The following is an 18103-nucleotide window of genomic DNA, read 5'->3' as shown; positions in this document are numbered from 1 at the left end:
CGGCTCACGATAAAGGTCAAGATGGTAGGACTTGCCAAGGACCAAGTACCCTTTTAGTAATAGCTGGAGCGTGAGCGCCCGGCGTCAGGAGCATGGTATGGTCTTGTCTATCACCATATCCTCCAGTGTGGCATACTCTGATGCTTGGTCCACCCTCTTCTGACCCTGAGCATCACCTAACATGTTATATGGTTATGTGTATGTCTGTTGTTATCTCCTAACTAGGTCTGTGGCTCGGCACAGGTAGGAACCACATTTCAGTTGGTTATGGCCAGCTTCAGAACCTAGAACAGGTCACCCCTTCGAGGCAGCCGAGTGAATGGAGGGGACACACACAGACTCTAGCTTGGGCTGGTGCCAGGCATGCAGACTGAGCCATGCTGAACCCTCCAAACAGTTCTTGGATGAGTGGGTATGGGGTCTCCTTCCTTCCTATTTTCAAACCAGGAAACAAGCCCGGAGAGGAGAAGCCACTGCCCAGGGCTGCCCACCACCAGGTCACAGAAGGGCCCGCTCTGACTTGCAGAGGCCTTGTTGCCACCTCCTCAACCTCCTGCTTTCCAGCAGCCTTGGCTTCGGAATCTACGGGACCCCAGAATCTATGGGGCAAGAACCAAAACAGAGACAACTCCACTAGAGATGACAGAGTCAGGATCAGAAAAGCTGCCATGGTTAAAGGGAACTGAAAGAATGTTAAACAGAATTCTCCAAGGGCTTCCCCCTTGGCTCAAATTATGACTCGACACAGTACTTCCCCGCAGCCCTGCCAATCTCGGGACCTTGTCTCCTCCCCTCACTTCACTCCGACCACCGGAATGTTTCGTTTTGAACACCAGAATCTTGTTCCAGCCTCGGGGCCTTTGCACCTACTATTTCCTCTGTCCAGAGCTGCACGGCTGACCCTTTCTTAATATTCAGGTCTTAGTGCAAATAAAACTGTCTCAGAGAGGCCTCCTGACACCCCTTGACATAATTTATACCCTGCTTTATATTTCTCTACGGCATTAAGTATTACTTATTATTAATTATTACTACCTGTTGACTGTCAGACAGTCCCTGGGAGAATGTTAGCTCCCAGAAAGCAGGGGCCTTTGTCTTGTTCTTGCTGTATGCCCGCATCTAGAGCAAAGCCTGGGCACACAGTAGGCACCCAGTAAGTATCAGTAGAACAAAGGACTGATGCCCTTGCCAGTGTGACAAGTCTGGACCATGAGGAGAGGTAGAGAATGGTGTTGGGGGCAGAGGGCAGACAGGAGTCCTTAAGGCCCGTCCCACACTGCCTGAATCTGACCTTGATGCCTGAGAAGGAAATGGGGCCCAAGTCTTTAGAGAGCGAACCTGTTTTTGTGTTCCAAACACAGGAAGCCCCCCTTTGGGAATCTATCCCCAGGCCCTCCTCACCACAGGGAGGCCCACCCCAGTCATGTGTCCTCGGATGAATCTGAGAAAGGGAGCATATTTGGACTACAGGTAAGATGCAAGTCATGCAGCGGGGGATGATGCCGTTAATCCACGAGTCTCCCCAATAGGTAAAATCCCAGAAAAACACATAGACCCGATTCACCCTGGCCTTGGGAAGCAAAGCCTAAAGTCAAGAGTCTGGGGAGTGAGGAGCAGCCTTGCTCTGAATTCTGGCCAGATGCAGCGTCATCCTCCCCCACCAGGCCTTGCACAGACTGTGCCAATACAAGGACCCAGCGGCAGCTCATGGTTAAGAGCAGACTGTGCAGGCTCAGGTACCAGCTCTACTGCTGCAGAGCTGTGTTTCTCTGAGCAAGTAACTCAACCTCTCTGGGCCTCAGTGTCCTTATCTGCAAACTGAGTGGAATAACAGTCCCTATTTCACAGAAATATCTATTAGATCAAATCAGATGACTTTAGAATACTGCATGGCACCCAGGGGGTCCTCACTCCATGTTAGCTGCTGTTACTATTACTGCCTTTGTTGCTGCTGCACTGAGTGAATAAAGGAACAATCAAAGAGGATGCTGGGCAATAGCTCCTGGCCAGAGCAACTGTGCCATTCTTACTATCGCTGTCCAATTTCACTTTCCCCAGGGCTGTGCTGGGGGAGTATCATGGGCTGCCCCTGTCTGACGACACATCTGCCTCTCCTACTGGACTGGAAGCCTCTGAGAAGACAGGGCCTGGGGCCATCTCAGCCACCCTGTGTCCTCTGCTCTGCACAGCCAAGGTGGGGGGGTGGCAGCTTGAGCGTGGCTGAATGTAAAGATGCTGCTTCCTTTACAGGGCTGGGCCCAGGCCCCGCGCCTGGCACAGAGGGAGGCACCTCCGCCAGACCCAGGCTCGAATACACCCGCCCCTCCTGGCCAGGCACAACAGGGCACAGAAACAAAGGGCCCCGTTCTATCCCTCACCCCCCAGAGGCACCCAGGCTGGGGAAGAAGAGCACAACAAACCTGACTGTGGGTGAGCCCGCAGGGACTGAGGAAATCAGATTAGACTTCATTCATTCCTCCCCAAAGCAGGCAGGAAGGAGGGAGAGAGTACAGGCTCTAGAGCCAACCCAAGCCCTCTCCTGCCATCACATACACCACACACACACACACACACACACACACACACGCGCGCGCGCGCCTTTGAAAGAGGCACATGAAGACGCTCCCCAGTACACAGGTCATCTGCAGAGACTACGACACAGACACAGCATGTCCAGCCACACAACCACAGGCACACAGGAACAGACACAGAGGTCATACAGAAAACTCCCTGAGCAGCCAGAGGCAGCAGCAGCCACCCCAACCCCACACGGGTAGCAACTGTCCAGGAGCTTGGACATGGGAAGGGACATCGCAATCTGAGCCTCAGCTTCTGCCTCTCGGATATGGGCCCTGGCAGAGTGAGCCCAAGGGAAATGTGAGGCATCCCTGGGAGGATATGGGGAAGCAGTCTGAGAGGGGCCCGGCTCAGAGGAAGCTCAAGTAATGGAAGGGTTGGGACACTAGGGAAGCCACTGCTAGGTCCCTGAAGTCCCCATTTACCCAGGACCCTTCTAAAAACTCTGTAAAGACCCACACACATCCCAGAGATGCAGGCACTCCTAAGAGACCCACAGACACATACCAGTGACAAGCACGATACAGATCTGGGCCACCATCCAGACACTTAGGTACACGCCTGCACACACAATTCCACAGACACTTTATAACTGCTGAACTTTCCTAGAAAGGTGGACCCAGGACCACACACACCGAGGATCACTCCCCAATTCAGAGAGCACGAGACCCACAGAAGTCTAGATCCATACACAGTAGGTAGTGAGCCCCCATGGCACACCCATGGCCAGCTCCAGGAACACTCAGGCAGGCACAGCCCCTCAGAACCACCCCCATGCAAACCAGACCCCAGGAACGCACTCCCACTGAGATGCTCAGGGACCTGTTCTGAGACATGTAATAAGCCCCAGCAAAGATATCTGCCACCACCGACACATGGAAATGGTGACCCTGCCCTTGGCCCCAGTGAAGGCGTGGCCCCGTGATCACATGCTCACGCTGGCTCAGGTGACCAGGCAGCAGGACTGCCCTCCTCACACCCAGTGCAGCCCTCCCCTCTCCTCCCCTCTGCCTGGGGCCAGGGCCAGCTCACCTCCACCATCCTCTTCCCTTAGTCCTGGGTCACCCTCAGCGGGGTGAGCCAGCAGACAGAGGCTTCCAGCTGGGAGAACAGAGAGCAGGTATCAAGGGGCTGCCCTGGCCTCTGACACAGGCACCCACCAAGGAGAGCTGGCTGGTCTCTGTGCCCCAGCCTCCCTGGCAGCGGGAGTGACGCTGCCCTGCCCTGGCAGGAGTTGAGCTCGCTGTGGCTCCAACCCATGGGAGGGGGGAGGGGGAGACTGAGGGGGAGGGACAGAGGGAGGCAGGGAGGCGGGCTGAGCCTGGAGAGCCTGGGCCACATCACGCACAACTGTCCAGCAGAGGGAGGGGTTGGGCAGGGACACAGGAACCACAGCCCTTACTTCAGCAGGGCCAGTCCCTCACTAGCACCCCCACACCCCCACCTCGCTCCCCAGCTAGGCTAGGTGCCAGGGACCAGGGAAGCAGCGGCTGCACAGCGCCGAGAGCAGCTGGCAGGGCAGTTAGGTTTGAAATACTGACCTGGCTGGAGGGCAGACAGAGGGATGGAGAATGAGTGGACTCTGGTAAGGAAGGGTGGCTGGAGATCTTGGGCTCACTGTATTCCTTATCCTCCACATCCAAGCTGTGAGTCCAGCAAGAGCTCCAAGAAGGCGCAATGAAGGCGAGGCGGCCTCTCCAGCTCTGCCCATTCACTCACTCACTCACTCACTCACTCATAAGCACAAACCAGAGACTTGCAGCCTAGCCAGGAGGGGAAGATCAGGATCATGGTGAAGCCCCCACACGGCCATCAGCAGGTGTGAGAGTGGGCCTGGGAGATATGGATGACAAGAATGGGGACATAGGAGGTGGAGAAGGCTGTGTCATGCTGGCTCTGTCTTACCAGGATGCAACTAACTCTTCTGAAAATAATGGCCCTTTAAAGTTCTCCTTTACAGAGAACTTACTTTGGGCCAAGGCCTATTCTCAGCATTGGTTTTACCTCACCATTGCCCTCAATGGACAAGTTTTTATCTGGCCCATTTACAACGAAGACACTGAAACCTGGAGAGGTTGAGTGACATGCCGAAGGCACATGGCAGGGAAATTAGGCACGTGCCATCTGTCCCAGTGCCTGTGTCCTAAACTAGCTTTTCTGAGCAACAGGCTAGCTTGTTCAGAACCCCATTTCAGAACAAGAGAAAAGACACTCAGAGATGTGGGAACTGAGAAGGGGCCATGCTGGCCCGGCCTCAGACCCCTCACCCTTCAGACTCACTTCCTCTGCAGGGCCTTCGCTGGCCCAGGTCAGACCTGCTGGTGTGGCTTATTTCTGTCTCACTCACAATGGAGGACTTGGGGGACAGGAGTCAGACTGCCTGGTTCTTCCCTATTCACTCTTTGGACCCTATGTCAGGCTGCTTCCACAGGAAGCCGTCCCTGACACCCTAGGCTGGATCAGGTGCCTCCTTTGGGACTGATGCTAGCATGCTGCCCCTCCAGGCTGCCACTGTCTCTAATATGTCTGTCACCTCCACTGGTTCACACATCTGCTGGGCTCCTAGCACATACCAGGCAGGCCTGTTGGAGGCCTTCAGAACTCAGCAATAAACAAACTAGGCAAAACTCCCTGCCTTGGGGTTGACATCGATTAGGACTGATCCCTCACTGAGGGGTCCTATGAGTGACAGGGACCAGGTTCGAGTAGGTGGCTGGGTCCAGGACAGGTGCCCAGTCGCTGGTGAGCCCGGTGTGAACAGGCAGGAAAACAAACACCTTGCCATTCCCCCACAGTGGCCAATTCCCTGACTGACGTCATCACTCAGACCAAGAAGGCCTGGAAATCCCTCAAGCCCCATCCTGTCCATCACCTCCTCAGCAAGCCAGAGGGTCCCAGCAAGGCTGGGGCCGGGCCTGGGGTCACAGCAGGGTAGGTAAGGGACCCCAGAAGTCCCAGATCCCAGGCCACACCCTCCCCCACCAGGGTGGAGCACCTGTCAGGCAGCCACCCAGACAGGAGCCAAGTGGGGCAGCTCCCCTAACCTTCCCAAACTGGACAGGCTGGTTTGGGCTCTGGTGGGGGAGGGGTCAGGGATCAGGCAGTTCTGGCCAACCAAGGGGAACTAGGTTCCCAGGGGAGGTTGGGGGAGAGAACAGGAAGGGAGGAAGGAGAGAGCACCCAGCTTCCAGAAGTCTCATTTAAAATAAGGGCTTCCTCTGGTGATAAGCCTCAGGGGCCAGGAGAGGTCATTCAAGATCCTCTCACACTAGAACAGATCTTCATTATAAAACTTTTTAAACACATCCCAAAACAAGAGACCAAACCAGTGAACTCCCATAAAACCCACCACTCATATTCCCAACTGTTAACATTTTGTCTCATTTGGGCTTCATCTGCCCCCTTTCTTTCCCTTCCTTGTCCCTGGCTCAGTGTCTGTCTCTTTATTACATAGGTATATGGTTCAAAAGCCAGTGGTACCAGAGGGTAAACCAGTGGTAGTCAACCTGGTCCCTACCGCCCACTAGTGGGCGTTCTAGCTTTCATGGTGGGCAGTAGCGGAGCAAACAAAGTATAAATAAAAAGACAGATTTAACTATAGTAAGTTGTTTTATAAAGATTTATTCTGCCAAACTTAGCAAAAATCCGACATAAAGCACTTGGTAAGTAATTATTATTATATACTTTAACTTGCTGTAATTCTGCTTTATAAATTTTATAAAGTAAAGTTACTTCCCTACTTTATAAATCACCATTACTGCGGAACCGGTGGGCGGTTAGAAAACTTTACTACTAAGAGAGATACACAAGTGGGCGGCAGGTATAAAGAGGTTGACTGCCCCTGGGGTAAACAGTAACAGGTGGTTCTCCTGTCCTGGCCCAGCTTGGCCCTGGAAGCAACTCTACTAGTTTGTGGGGTTTTCTTTTCTCCTTTCTGAGAGAGCCTACAAATACACCTGTGAGTGAGGGCCCGCACACACACACAATTATACACTCTTTTTTAAAAATAAAACATAAATGTCAGCACACCACACAGACTATTCTGCACCTTGCTTTTCTCAAGAACATTCCTTGGAGTGCCGCGGCACCTAGCAAAGGTGAAGACACACACAGGTCACGAGCACTCTCCTGGGTAGCTATCAGGAAAATGTAGTCCCTGAGCCCCAGGGACACATGTGGGAAAGTTCACAAAGCAGTCTGACTGCCAGAGAATGCAAATGCTCATCTCCAGGAAACGGGTAATAAAGTGTAATCTACGGGCTCCAATAAATTGAAACTGCGGGGCAATGCTCAGCACTGCCACGTTGTCCCGTGCAAGGGCCTCACTGCCCAGGGTGTTGTCAAACTCGGACCCTTGCCAGTCAGATAGCTGAAGTGTGGCCCCTCTCAGTCTAGTTGTCATCTGTATTTTTCTGCTTAGCAGGATGCACATCTTTTCAGTTATAAAAGCAATCATAATTCCTTTGCTGCAAAGTGTCTCTTCAAAGTCTTGACTTCTTTTCCTGCGAGGTCAGGGAGAATTTTGTAAACCCAATGTTCCTCACCTGCTGAAAGCCTACTGGGGCCTTCACGGCTAAAGCTACCTCCTTCCCAGGTTCCCCAGGCTCTTACCACCTCTTGGTCTCATTTCCCAATCGTCTCCTTCCCCAGTCATAGGCTTCAGTAACATGCAACTTCCTTCCCACATGCATGGATTCCACCAACAGAAGTCCAGTCCACCATGTGCTGCCCAGAGCAGCATGGTCCTTGTCCTGTGGAGCTTAGAGTCAAGGATCACACAAATGAAATGTGAATTTCAGCTGACTCGCTGGCTGGAGGGACGAGGGTGTGGAGGCGCCAGGCCACAGGTGAGCCAGTGGGCCTGAATCTGGAAGATGTAGCTCTGGCTGCCTTGTCTGTGGAGGATGGAACCAAGGAGGCTCGAGAAGGTGTGGGGACAAGTGACAAGAGTACATCACTGCTCCAAGCAACAGATGAAGGTAGTCAGAAGAGCTGAACATGAAGAGAAGGAGATACACAGGAGCTACTTCACCAAAAATAAAAAAGCAATGCCAAGGATCACTCTGAAGCTGGGTAAACCAAAATACCACCTTCCACACAAGGAGTCCAAGAGGAACTCCAAAAGTGCCAGGCCCCAAGCCCTAGAGTAGCTCAATTTTGAAAAAGATGAATAAAGTGGGAGGACTCATTGTCCCCAATATAAAGCCCTAACAAATAGCTACAGGAGTCAGGACAGTGTGGAGAAACAGAGATCAGGGACCAGAGAGAGAACCGAGAAACAGACTCACATAAACACACCTAACATTTTAAATATACTGACTTGTTTCATTGTGGTAAAACATACATAATATTTATCATTTTAGCCATTCGTAAAGCATATAATCCAGGGGCATTCACAATACAAAACATTCACAATGTTCTGTAACCATCATCACTGTCTATATCTAAAACTTTTTCATCATTCCCAACACAAATCCTGTACACATTAAACAACAGCTTCCCATTCCCTCTTCACCCCAGCCCCTGGTAACGTCTATTCCATTTTCTGTCCGCATGAATTTGACTATTCTAGGGACCTCCTATAAACGGAATCTTACAGTATTTCTCTTGTTTGACTCATTTCACTTAGTATGTTTTCAAGGTCCACTCAAATGGTAGTATATATTAATATTTCCTTTTTTTTTTTTTAGTGAGAGAGAAAAAGACAGGAAGCGAGAGAGATGAGAAGCATCAACTCATAGTTGCAGCATTTTAGTTCTTCATTGATTGCTTTCTCATTTATGCCTTGACTGGGGGGCTCCAGCTGAGCCAGTGACCCCTTGCTCAAGCCAGCGACCATGGTGTCAAGTCTATGATCTCACGCTCAGGCCAGCAACCCCGTGCTCAAGCTGGAAGCCCATACTCAAGCATGCACTCAAGCCAGTGACCTTGATGCTTCAAACCTGTGTCCTCAGCGTCCAGGTTGACGCTCTACCACTGAGCCACCACCTGGTCAGGCTAAAAATAAATTATCTAAAATCTTAATTTAAATGCCAGACCCATTCTCACCTTTTAGCCTTTAAACAGGCTGTTCATATTCCTTAAATCACCCTTTCACACACTAACTTCTGCTCCTCTTCTAGCCAGCAGCTCAACTGTCTCCTCCTTCAGGAAGCCTTTCCTGACTTCCTAGGCTGGAGCAAGGGCCTTCCACAGTCCTCTGGATTTCCACCAGCACAGCCAGAACACTCTGAACTGTGCTTTCCTCAAGGTGACTTTGCACTGTCACAGCCTCGAGTTCCATTAGGTAGGACCTCACTATCAGATCACCAGCCTGTCCCAGGAATCAGCCAGCACAGGGCTGGACTCAAGAGCAGATACACAGTGAATACCCACAAAATGAGTAAGTGAATGACAGCAACGATTCATTAAGAGGTTACTCTGTGCCAGCTCTCTTTTGAGTACTTACCTGGATGAAGTAACTTTTTTAAAAAATTTATTTATTGAGAGGCGGGAAGGCAGAGACTAACTCCGCAAGTGACCCGACCAGGATCCACTCGATAAGCTCTCTACCGGGTGATGCTCTGCCCATCTGGGGCTGCTCCTTTGTTGCTGACAACCAAGCTATTTTAGCGCCTGAGGCGAGGCCATGGAGCCATCCTCAGTGCCCGGGGACAGCTTGCTCAAACCAAGCCATGGCTGTGGGAGGGAAAGAGAGAGAGAAAACAAGAGAGAAAGAGAGAAAAGGGGGAGGAGTGGAAAAGCAGATGGTCGCTTCTCCTGTTTGCCCTGACCGGGAATCAAACCTGGGACTTCCACATGCCAAGCAGACCCTCTACTGCTAAGCCAAACAGCCAGGGCCGAAATAACCTTTCTATAACCCCATTTTATAAATAAGGAAACAGGCAGAAGGGCTGAGGGTAGCACATATACAAGGTTACCCAGCTAGTAGGTGGCAGAGCCAGGTGGCAACCCAGGTCTCCAGATGAAAGCCTTTGATAACAATCTCCAACCCAGAGGGCCTCTCCATGAAAGACTAGATGAGATCACTAAACAGGGCCCTCAGGGGAAGCGGAGGGGCACAGGAGACAGGGGAACAGAAGAGACCCTCCCACCCCCAGGCCCCCCGTCCATTCCAACATGGAGGGGGCGGGGCCTCATCTTTCTCTAACCAGAACCGGGATAATACCAGAGCCCCATGCCTACCTTACAGGTGCTCAGGGGAAGCCCCTTCAACTGAATCCCATCTGGCAACCTGTAAAGCCAGCAGCGCCCCTCGCCCCCGCAGGAAATGCCCACTTTCACTTGGAGGCAATGGTTTCAAACCAGGCTGGGGCAGGGGCTGCAAGCCTGGGGCAGAGGAATCCCAGAGCACCTCCCGAGGCTCTGCCAGGGCTGGCCGCTTCTATGTGGCTGGGGTGGGGGCACTCTGACACAAGCTGGGAGCATCCCTATTGGCATAGGCCTTTATTTATCCACCCAGAGAAACCTCAAGAGATAAATATTGAGAGCAAGCAGCAGCCAAGTGCTGGCGGCCTGGGACCATTTACACAGTTTTAGAACCTGAAGAACCATCCAGTAGACTATTTAGGGAAGCCCAAGAGGGACCACGGTGAGGCTTTAACCAGGGCAAGAATATTTTCTCTCTTAGCTGTTAATCGGCTTAAGGGGGTTCATCAGGTGATTCTCTATTCTCTTGGGACATCTGAAATCTTTCATAATTCACAAAAAAGAAGTAATAATTAAAAGAAGAAAAGATGGTTCAATTTACTTGATAATGCTAGAAAGAGCACATGAAGGAAGGGACTTTTAGAGTGCTGGCAATGCTTGTCTTGATCTGGTTGCTGATAAATGGGTGTTTGCCTTATAATTAATTATTCATTAAATCAGGGAAGTTTTATACACGTTTACGTACACGTCATATTTTACACTCACACACAGGAAATATCAGTGATAGCAATTCTGACAGCTGGAATCTTCATCTACACATGCATGTGAGCATTGGCTCTCTCTTTCTCTTTCTCAGACACACACTCTCATCCACTACAGTCCTCCGCTCTACCAACTGAGCTATCGAAGGCCCCGCTAGACACACACTCTCTCTCTCTGTCTCTGACACATACACTCACTCTTTCTCTTTCTCTGTCTCTCTCTCTGTCTCTCTCTCTCTTACTCTTACACACACACACACACACACACACACACACACACACACACAGAGGCTGTAACTGCTAGGGTAATCAGAGCAGCAAGTCCTCCTGGGCCTCTTGCAGCTCTTTGCCTGCTTCCTGCAAGGAAGACAAAGCCCTGGAAGCAGCCGGCCCCAGAACCCTTGGACTTGGCCACAACACACAAGTACTCTACACATCCTGGCACTCTCACGTCCTGCGTGAGTCACGTTCCCCGGGGAGCCTTTCTGACCACGGGAACCTACCTATCCACATCCCTGGCCTGCCCTGGGGCACTACAGCTGGGCACTCAGACTAGAAGGCATTGTTTAAGATTTGATAAAGTGTCCCATGGCAGGGACAGCCCTGGGCTAGCTCATCTGTGCTCTGTGTTGAAGACACAGGACAGCAGTGAGGCCAGCTACAATGCGTTATATGTAGGCAGCATGCTAGCGCAAAACAAGGCAATGAGCAGGGTGCTAACGCCCCCATGCTGCAGAGGTGAAAAGTGAGGCTCAGAGAAGAGAGGTGCTGGCCCTAGGTCACACAGTGTTTATCAAAGTCAGGATTCCATGCAGGTCTGACCCCAAGCCAAAGCCCACTCACTTAACCACATTCATCCTCTCATTCATTCATGCACTAAGTAATTCTTGATTATGCACTCAGTTACCCACTGTTTTAAGCACTGGGGACACAGCAGTGAACAAGACAGTCCCTCCTTCTTACAGCTGGCATTCTAGTGTGGAAGACAATACACAAGAAAACAAAATGGGCCCTGGCTGGCTGGCTCAGTTGACAGAGCATCGGCCAGCATGTGGACATCCCAGGCTCAATCCCTGGTCAGGGCACACAGGAGAAGCGACCATCTGCTTCTCTTCCCCTCCCTTTTTCCCTCTTCTCTCTCTCTCTCCCCCTCTTGCAGCCAGTGGCTCCAATGGTTCAAGTGTCAGCCTCAGGTGCTGAGAATAGCTCAGTTGATTCGAGCATTGGCCCTAAACAGGGTTGCTGGGTGGATCCTGGTTGGGGTACATGTGGGAGTCCGTCTATCTCCCCTCCTCTCACTTGAAAAAGAAAAAGAAAAATGTATATAACAAGTGAGGGAGACCACAAAGAACAGTCAGAGAAGTCTGGCGGGTGGCATGTGAGCAAGACCAGAGGAAGTGAGGGAGCCACGTGGGCATCTAGGGAAGAGCGCTGAAGGTGGAGGAAATGGCCACTGCAAAGGCCCGAAGACTGGGCCCACTTGGTCCATAGCCTGCCTGGTACATTCCAGGATGTGCGAGAAGGCCAGCGTGGCAGGGAGGGAGGAGAGTGGGAAGAGAGAATGGCACTGTCGATGTCAAAGAGATCTATACTAAATGCACAACAGCAGCTCCAGAGCACATGCCATACACCATGCCCTTTTCTACATGGTCACTGAGTCCTGACCACAGCCCTCTAAGGGAGGTAAAGTCCCCAGTAGGTTATGGAGAAGAAAGCAGGCGAGGGATGGGAAAGGTTCACAGGGTGGCCCAGCAAGCCAAGGGCTGGTCCGGGGCAGGAGTCTAGCTCTGTCCCTAAGGCTTAACCATCAGGTCAGGCTGAAGGGGGTAGGCGTAGGGACAATTCTCACCTGGAGCCATACGGTCCTAGCAAAGTAGGAGCCCAAAGCTGTGCATTTATGACAGCGTTCACTGGAAGCTGGGAGCAAACACTGAGCCCTTTGTTTCCGGGAGTTCCCAAACCTCAGGCCTGCAGGTCCCCGCTCCACTCTGCTGTATCTGGGTACCAGCCCACGAGGGGCAGCTAGAGATTGTTTTCCCAATCTACTCGCTTTTCCTAAAATTCAATTAAGTTTATTTTTAAAAAGCATCCAGGTACTACTGTTCATATATAGTACTGCCTATGAAAGAAACGCAACCTGAATATAACCAAGTCTCCAGACCTAAATACCAATTTACAGGAAGCACAGGGACCAAAGAATATATTATATTAGCTGACACCACAAAGAAGCATTAGCCAGGGTCTTTGATAGACAAATGACCCAAACAGCAAGCACACAAAAGAACTGAAGGAGGAAATCTTATGGATTACAGAAGACATAAGGGGCCTATCAACCAAATCCAAAAGTGTAGACCTGTCTGCACTCCAACTCAAACAGACAAATTAAAAAAAGGATGCCAGGCTGACCTGCGGTGGCGCAGTGGATAAAGCGATGACCTGCAATGCTGAGGTCGCCGGTTCGAGGCTGTGGGCTTGCCTGGTCAAAGCACATATTGGGAGTTGATGCTTCCTGCCCCTCCTCCCTTTTCTCTTTCTCTTTCTCTTTCTCTTTCTCTCTCTCTCTCTCTCCCTCCCTCCCTTTCTAAAATGAATAAATAAAATCTTTTAAAAAGAAAAAAAGATGACAAACAATGGGGAAATGTGAGGCTATAAAGGTATATATATTTTCTGTGACAATGGTATTGTGGCTATTTTTAAAAAGAGTCCTTATCTCTTAAAGGAGGAAAATATGAAATATTTATAGCCAAAGTATATGATATTTGTGAACTGTTTGAAATAATCACAGAGGTAGGGATAGGGTACAAATGAAAATCCTGGTAATGACTGGTGTATTGCTGAAGGTGGTAATGGGATGTGGGGAAAATATTAGATCATCCTTCTGAAGATATGTGAACATTTCCATACATGAAGGTTTTAAACATTTTACAAAAGGAAATGTGATCTAGTCATATAGAAAGAATTATGGATCACTCACCCTGTGAATCTTAACTATTAAATCCAAACATGTACCCTGCCTCTAATAATTGTAACAGTAATCAAGTCAACAGTAACCATAATGACATAAAGATTGCCCCCCTCTGTTGAGCGTTGCCCATGCACACTGACTCAATCTACCCAGCTACCCTGGGAGGCAGCAAGAATCCTTCTGCTCCAGATGTGGGAATCAACAGAGAGATATCTGGGACTCAGGGCTTGGCCCGAAGTTACAGAGGAAGCTCTGCTGGAGTTGGGAGAGGCTGGAGGGGAAGCTGGGAGCACTGGGCCTTCATTCCCCCTCATTCTCATCAAATAATAAAGGCTCCTGCTATGCAATTATCACATCTTAGCATTGCAGTTAAACCATTAGCCACTCCACAGAAGCCTGAAATGGTAATGACAACAGATGACACCCAATTTTGAGCCAATGAAGTGGCAGGGATCAAGAATCTGTCAGAGTTCACCAGCCTGACAATCCTCCCCACAAGTGCAGAGCTGGCCCCAGTGAAATATAGAAACACCATATTCCTGACCAGAGAACGAGTTTTGCAAGATTTGCAGATGAGTAAATAAAAAGAGTTCCGTAAAGGCCATAAATGCTCCCTAATGTCTAGATTCCGGAAAGCCCTCAGGATGCTGCCTTAACAACCTCTGGAAAAGGCCAAGATAACCGAGCACATTCTTTTGCTTTTTGTAAAATGCTTCGCTGAGCACTCGCTCCCTAGATTGTTCCAACGATAACCAAAGCCTGTTTCGCTTCTGGAAAACTGCTTTGGCTAGGTGCTCACCCCCTCCCCTCCCTTCTTTTTGCCTTTAAAAGCAAACCCCTCAGTTCTTTCAGGGCCGCATGATTAGATAACTACAGTTCCCATGTGGTCGAAGGCATTAAATTGAAGACTCCTTAATTTGGCTACTTAATTGTGTGGCAAAACGTTTGTTTCCTCACTTTCCAGATATAACATTTATGTCCTTTGGACACATTTGGTTTCTGCCACACAAGGGCAACTGGCCTCCTCCGCCTAACTGCCAGAAATGGAAACCCAGCAGGGGACACGCCACGTGAGACATTCCAAGGCCCCACTAGTCTTTTCTGTCTGGCCGACAGTCAGCCATGGACAAATGAGCATGCCCAGCCACCCATCTGGAGTCATCTGGAAAGCCTCCGGAGGTGAGCAGAGCAAATTTTCAATTTGCTCAATTTGTAACTTGCTTGTGGTTAGCCGTCTTGCACCTATTGTGATCGAGGATGGGACACTATAGCACTCACACAATGGGCTCTCAGGGCCAAGACACTGGCGAAGAGTGAGTGTGCTCTCACAGAAGACATTAGTGGGGACTGAGTTAAGTCCTGCCTCGGGCTTCCCGGGACACGTCTGTTTGTGCTGTGTTCTTGCCGAGATCTTGTTCCTTGCTTTTGCTTTGTTATTCTGTCTCTACACTGAAAACCCCTGAATGAATGGTGTGTGAATGAGGGGCTCTGGTGCCTGCACCCGAGTTTCCAGGTTGTGGCTCCTCACAGGACACCCCCTTCCCTGGTTTGTCAAACTTTGTCTGAAAGCTCTCTGTCCTTTGGTTCTCCAGGGATTAACCCAACGGGGCACATTTTAGAGAGTTGGCACAAACCTCAGTTCTTGATCCCTTTTGTGATCTTGGGAAGCTCATTTATGCTAATATTGTTTGTAACAATAGGGGAAGGGCAAAGTAAGATCCAAAGTCTCCTTGAGTATATGCTTAAAAATTTCAAAATTGAATTTTCTAATAATTACAGTGTAAAATTAAGCAGGAGGAGACTTCAAACTCTTTGTGAATTAGAGTAGCCCTCCCTTAGGGCAGCGTAGCCAACACAGGGCTCAGTAGATCCTAGAGATGTCAGAGCTGTATAGAATACAATAGGTAAGCCCCAGGGCCACCCCGACCAACTCTCCTACATAGATCAGTGAAGCGCCCTGGTAGAAAACCCCCCTCCCTAGGAAAAGGCCGTGCAAGCAGGGACAGTCATCATGTTTTATTAGCAACAGCCCCAAAATCAAGAAAGAAGGTCCCTGTCTTACAGACTGTTGAGGAGGAATCTGAATGACCTCCTCCATATCCTCCTTCTCCATTGGCTCCACCTGCATCAGACAGCCCAGAGCCACTGTGATGGCTAGGAGGCAAGAAAAAAAAAAGGAAGCAGAATCCCTCTTACCATTGAGAGAAGCCCCACCAGCGAGGGAAGGGAAAGGGAAGAGCCTTTTCTTGTTTATGTCCCTTTCTCCTCTAGTGACTTGTGTAATTAGAAGACTCAGAATCCTCCTTTCTCAGAGAAGCCTCAGGCCCTAACAGGACTGTTAGAATTTGTATTATACACACTTTGCCCCACTTGGGACGACTGCCAGCAGCTTCTAGTTACCTTGTTTACTGCTGAAGAAAGGGAAAGAATCAAAACAGGCGAGAAAAGCTGCTATGTTAGGAATAAATGGGTCTGAGGAGGATAACTGAGACCACCTCGAGAAGGTGTTCCCGGTTACCCGGCCTAAACAGGACCCTAACACCACAGCAGGACGGGAAGCTTTGAACATTTTTCAGTTTCTGTTAGCTGGGATCAGGGGAGCTGCTAAGAAACCCATGAACTTGTCTAAGGTGTCAGAAGTTATTCAAGATCCTCAGGAGACTCCCGCGGCTCTCTTATAGAAAGACTTCCTGGAAGCCTACAGGGTCTATACACCTCTAGACCCAGAGGAATCAGGAAATGCTAGGGCAGTTAACTTAGAAACTTTACCCAGTCTTAGACTTAAAGGATGCTTTCTTCAGTATTCCCCTGGCCCTGTAAGTCAGCCAATCTTTGCCTTCAAGTGGAACATCCCACAGGCAGGCATTTCAGGACAACTAACCTGGACCAGATTGCCACAGGGCTTCAAGAATTCACCGACCCTCTTTGATAAGGCATTAATTACATCAGGACCTGCTGGCCTTCCACCAGGATCATCCAGAATGCACGCTGCCTCAGTACGTAGATGATTTGCTTCTAGCTGCAGAAATGGAGGTAAGCTGCCAGACAGCCACTGAGGGTCTTTTATAAACACTGCAAACTCTGGGGTACCAAGTGTCAGCTAAAAAGACACAACTCTGCACCTCTAAGATGACCTATGTAGGCTGCCACATTGAGGCGTGGAAGCGTACTGTCTCTTCCAGCCGTATAGAAGCTATCCTTTGGATCCCAACCCCCACCACCAAGAGACAATTTCAAGAATTTCTCGGAGCAGTTGGATACTGCAGGTTATGGATCCCTAGGTTTGCAGAGATAGCCAAGTCTTTGTACTCCTGCACGGCAGGAACCCAAGAATTAATTTGGACAGATAAGGAACAAGAGGCTTTCGAAATCCTCAAAAAGGCCCTCACTAGGGCTCCTGCCCTGGCTCTGCCCAAAATTACAAAACCTTTCCAGCTCTTTTGTTCATGAGAGCAAAGGAATCGTGAAAGAGGTCTAGACCCAGATGCTAGGGCCGTGGCGCGGGCCTGTTGCTTACCTCTCCAAGTGGCTAGACTCTGTTGCATCTTTATGGAAAAACTGTCTCAGAGCCATAGCAGCCTCTGCTATACTAGTAAGAGAGGCAGATAAATTGACTATGGGGCAAAAACTGTTCTTAACAGCCCCCCATGCAGTACAGACTTTGCTTAAGGGGACTCCAGAAAGGTGGATGTCTAATGCTAGAATCACACAGTATCAGGCTATGCGCATCGATCAGCCTCACATCAAGTTTGTTCAGACTCAGGCCATCAATCCAGCAAGCCTGATGCCTGATGAGGATGTTAGCATCCCCTGCCATGACTACTCTGAGGTACTAGACTCTGTTCAAACTGCAAGGCTGGACCTCACTGATAAACCCCTAGCTGGTGTAGAAGAACAACTATTCACAGACAGTAGCAGTTTTGTCTTGGACGGGGTTTCACATGTGGAAACAGCTGTAGTGACTCTTGATAAGGTCATCTGGGCCCAAGCCTTGCCCCACGGGACCTCGGCTCAACAGGCAGAACTATCGCTCTCACCTAGATGTCAAGGTGGGCCAAAGGAAAGAAGGTCAATATCTACACTGACAGTAGGTATGCTTTTGCTGCTGCTCATGGTCATGCAGCAATCTACAAAGAGAGAGGATTTCTGACATCTGCTGGTAAGGACATCAAAAACAAAGAAGAAATTTTAGCCTTACTAGAAGCCATTTGGTTACCAGAGACTGCAGCCCTTATTCATTGCCCAGGGCACCAGAAAGGAAACTCACTAGAGGCAAGAGGAAATAGGTCTGCTAATCAAGCAGCAAAATAAGTAGCCCTGCCTGACCAGAAGGTGGCGCAGTGGATAGACATCGGACTGGGATGCGGAGAACCCAGGTTCGAGACCCCGGGGTCACCAGCTTAAGCGCAGGCTCGCCAGCTTGAGCGCGGGCTCATCTGGTTTGAGCAAAAGCCCACCAGCTTGGACCCAAGGTCACTGGCTTCAGCAAGGGGTTACTCGGTCTGCTGAAGGCCCGCGGTCAAGGCACATATGAGAAAGCAATCAATGAACAACTAAGGTGTTGCAATGCGCAACGAAAAACTAATGACTGATGCTTCTCATCTTTCTCCATTCCTGTCTGTCTGTCCGTCCCTATATCTCTCTCTCTCTG

The 18103-nt window shown here is 50.0% G+C and overlaps 1 protein-coding gene and 1 long non-coding RNA gene across 4 annotated transcripts in view; one reads left to right on the top strand and one right to left on the bottom strand.

The window, feature by feature from the left end:
• Positions 1–18103, bottom strand: part of PAK4 (p21 (RAC1) activated kinase 4) — a 53217-nt gene that overhangs the window by 17613 nt on the left and 17501 nt on the right. The window contains exon 1 of one of the 2 annotated variants that reach the window (XM_066242129.1): positions 3610–3771. The exons of the other annotated variant lie outside the window; for it this stretch is intronic. The gene's annotated coding sequence lies outside the window, so the exon portion shown is untranslated. Of the gene's footprint in view, positions 1–3609; positions 3772–18103 lie in introns of those variants that run through there. 2 annotated transcript variants of the gene reach the window in all.
• The window catches only part of LOC136312579 (uncharacterized), a 34174-nt gene continuing 19686 nt past the window's right edge, over positions 3616–18103 (top strand). Inside the window, exons 1-3 of one of the 2 annotated variants that reach the window (XR_010727017.1) lie at positions 3616–3697; positions 4222–4396; positions 14417–14631. This is a non-coding gene — a long non-coding RNA (uncharacterized lncRNA). Of the gene's footprint in view, positions 3698–4000; positions 4397–14416; positions 14632–16310; positions 17802–18103 lie in introns of those variants that run through there. The other variant, XR_010727016.1, reaches the window with a different exon arrangement.

The sequence above is a fragment of the Saccopteryx bilineata genome, chromosome 9 (genome assembly GCF_036850765.1).
Source record: "Saccopteryx bilineata isolate mSacBil1 chromosome 9, mSacBil1_pri_phased_curated, whole genome shotgun sequence".
NCBI classification, from domain to species: Eukaryota; Metazoa; Chordata; class Mammalia; order Chiroptera; family Emballonuridae; genus Saccopteryx; species Saccopteryx bilineata.
The sequence above is the reverse complement of the archived record's forward strand: the minus strand, read 5'-3'. Positions and strand labels throughout refer to the sequence as shown.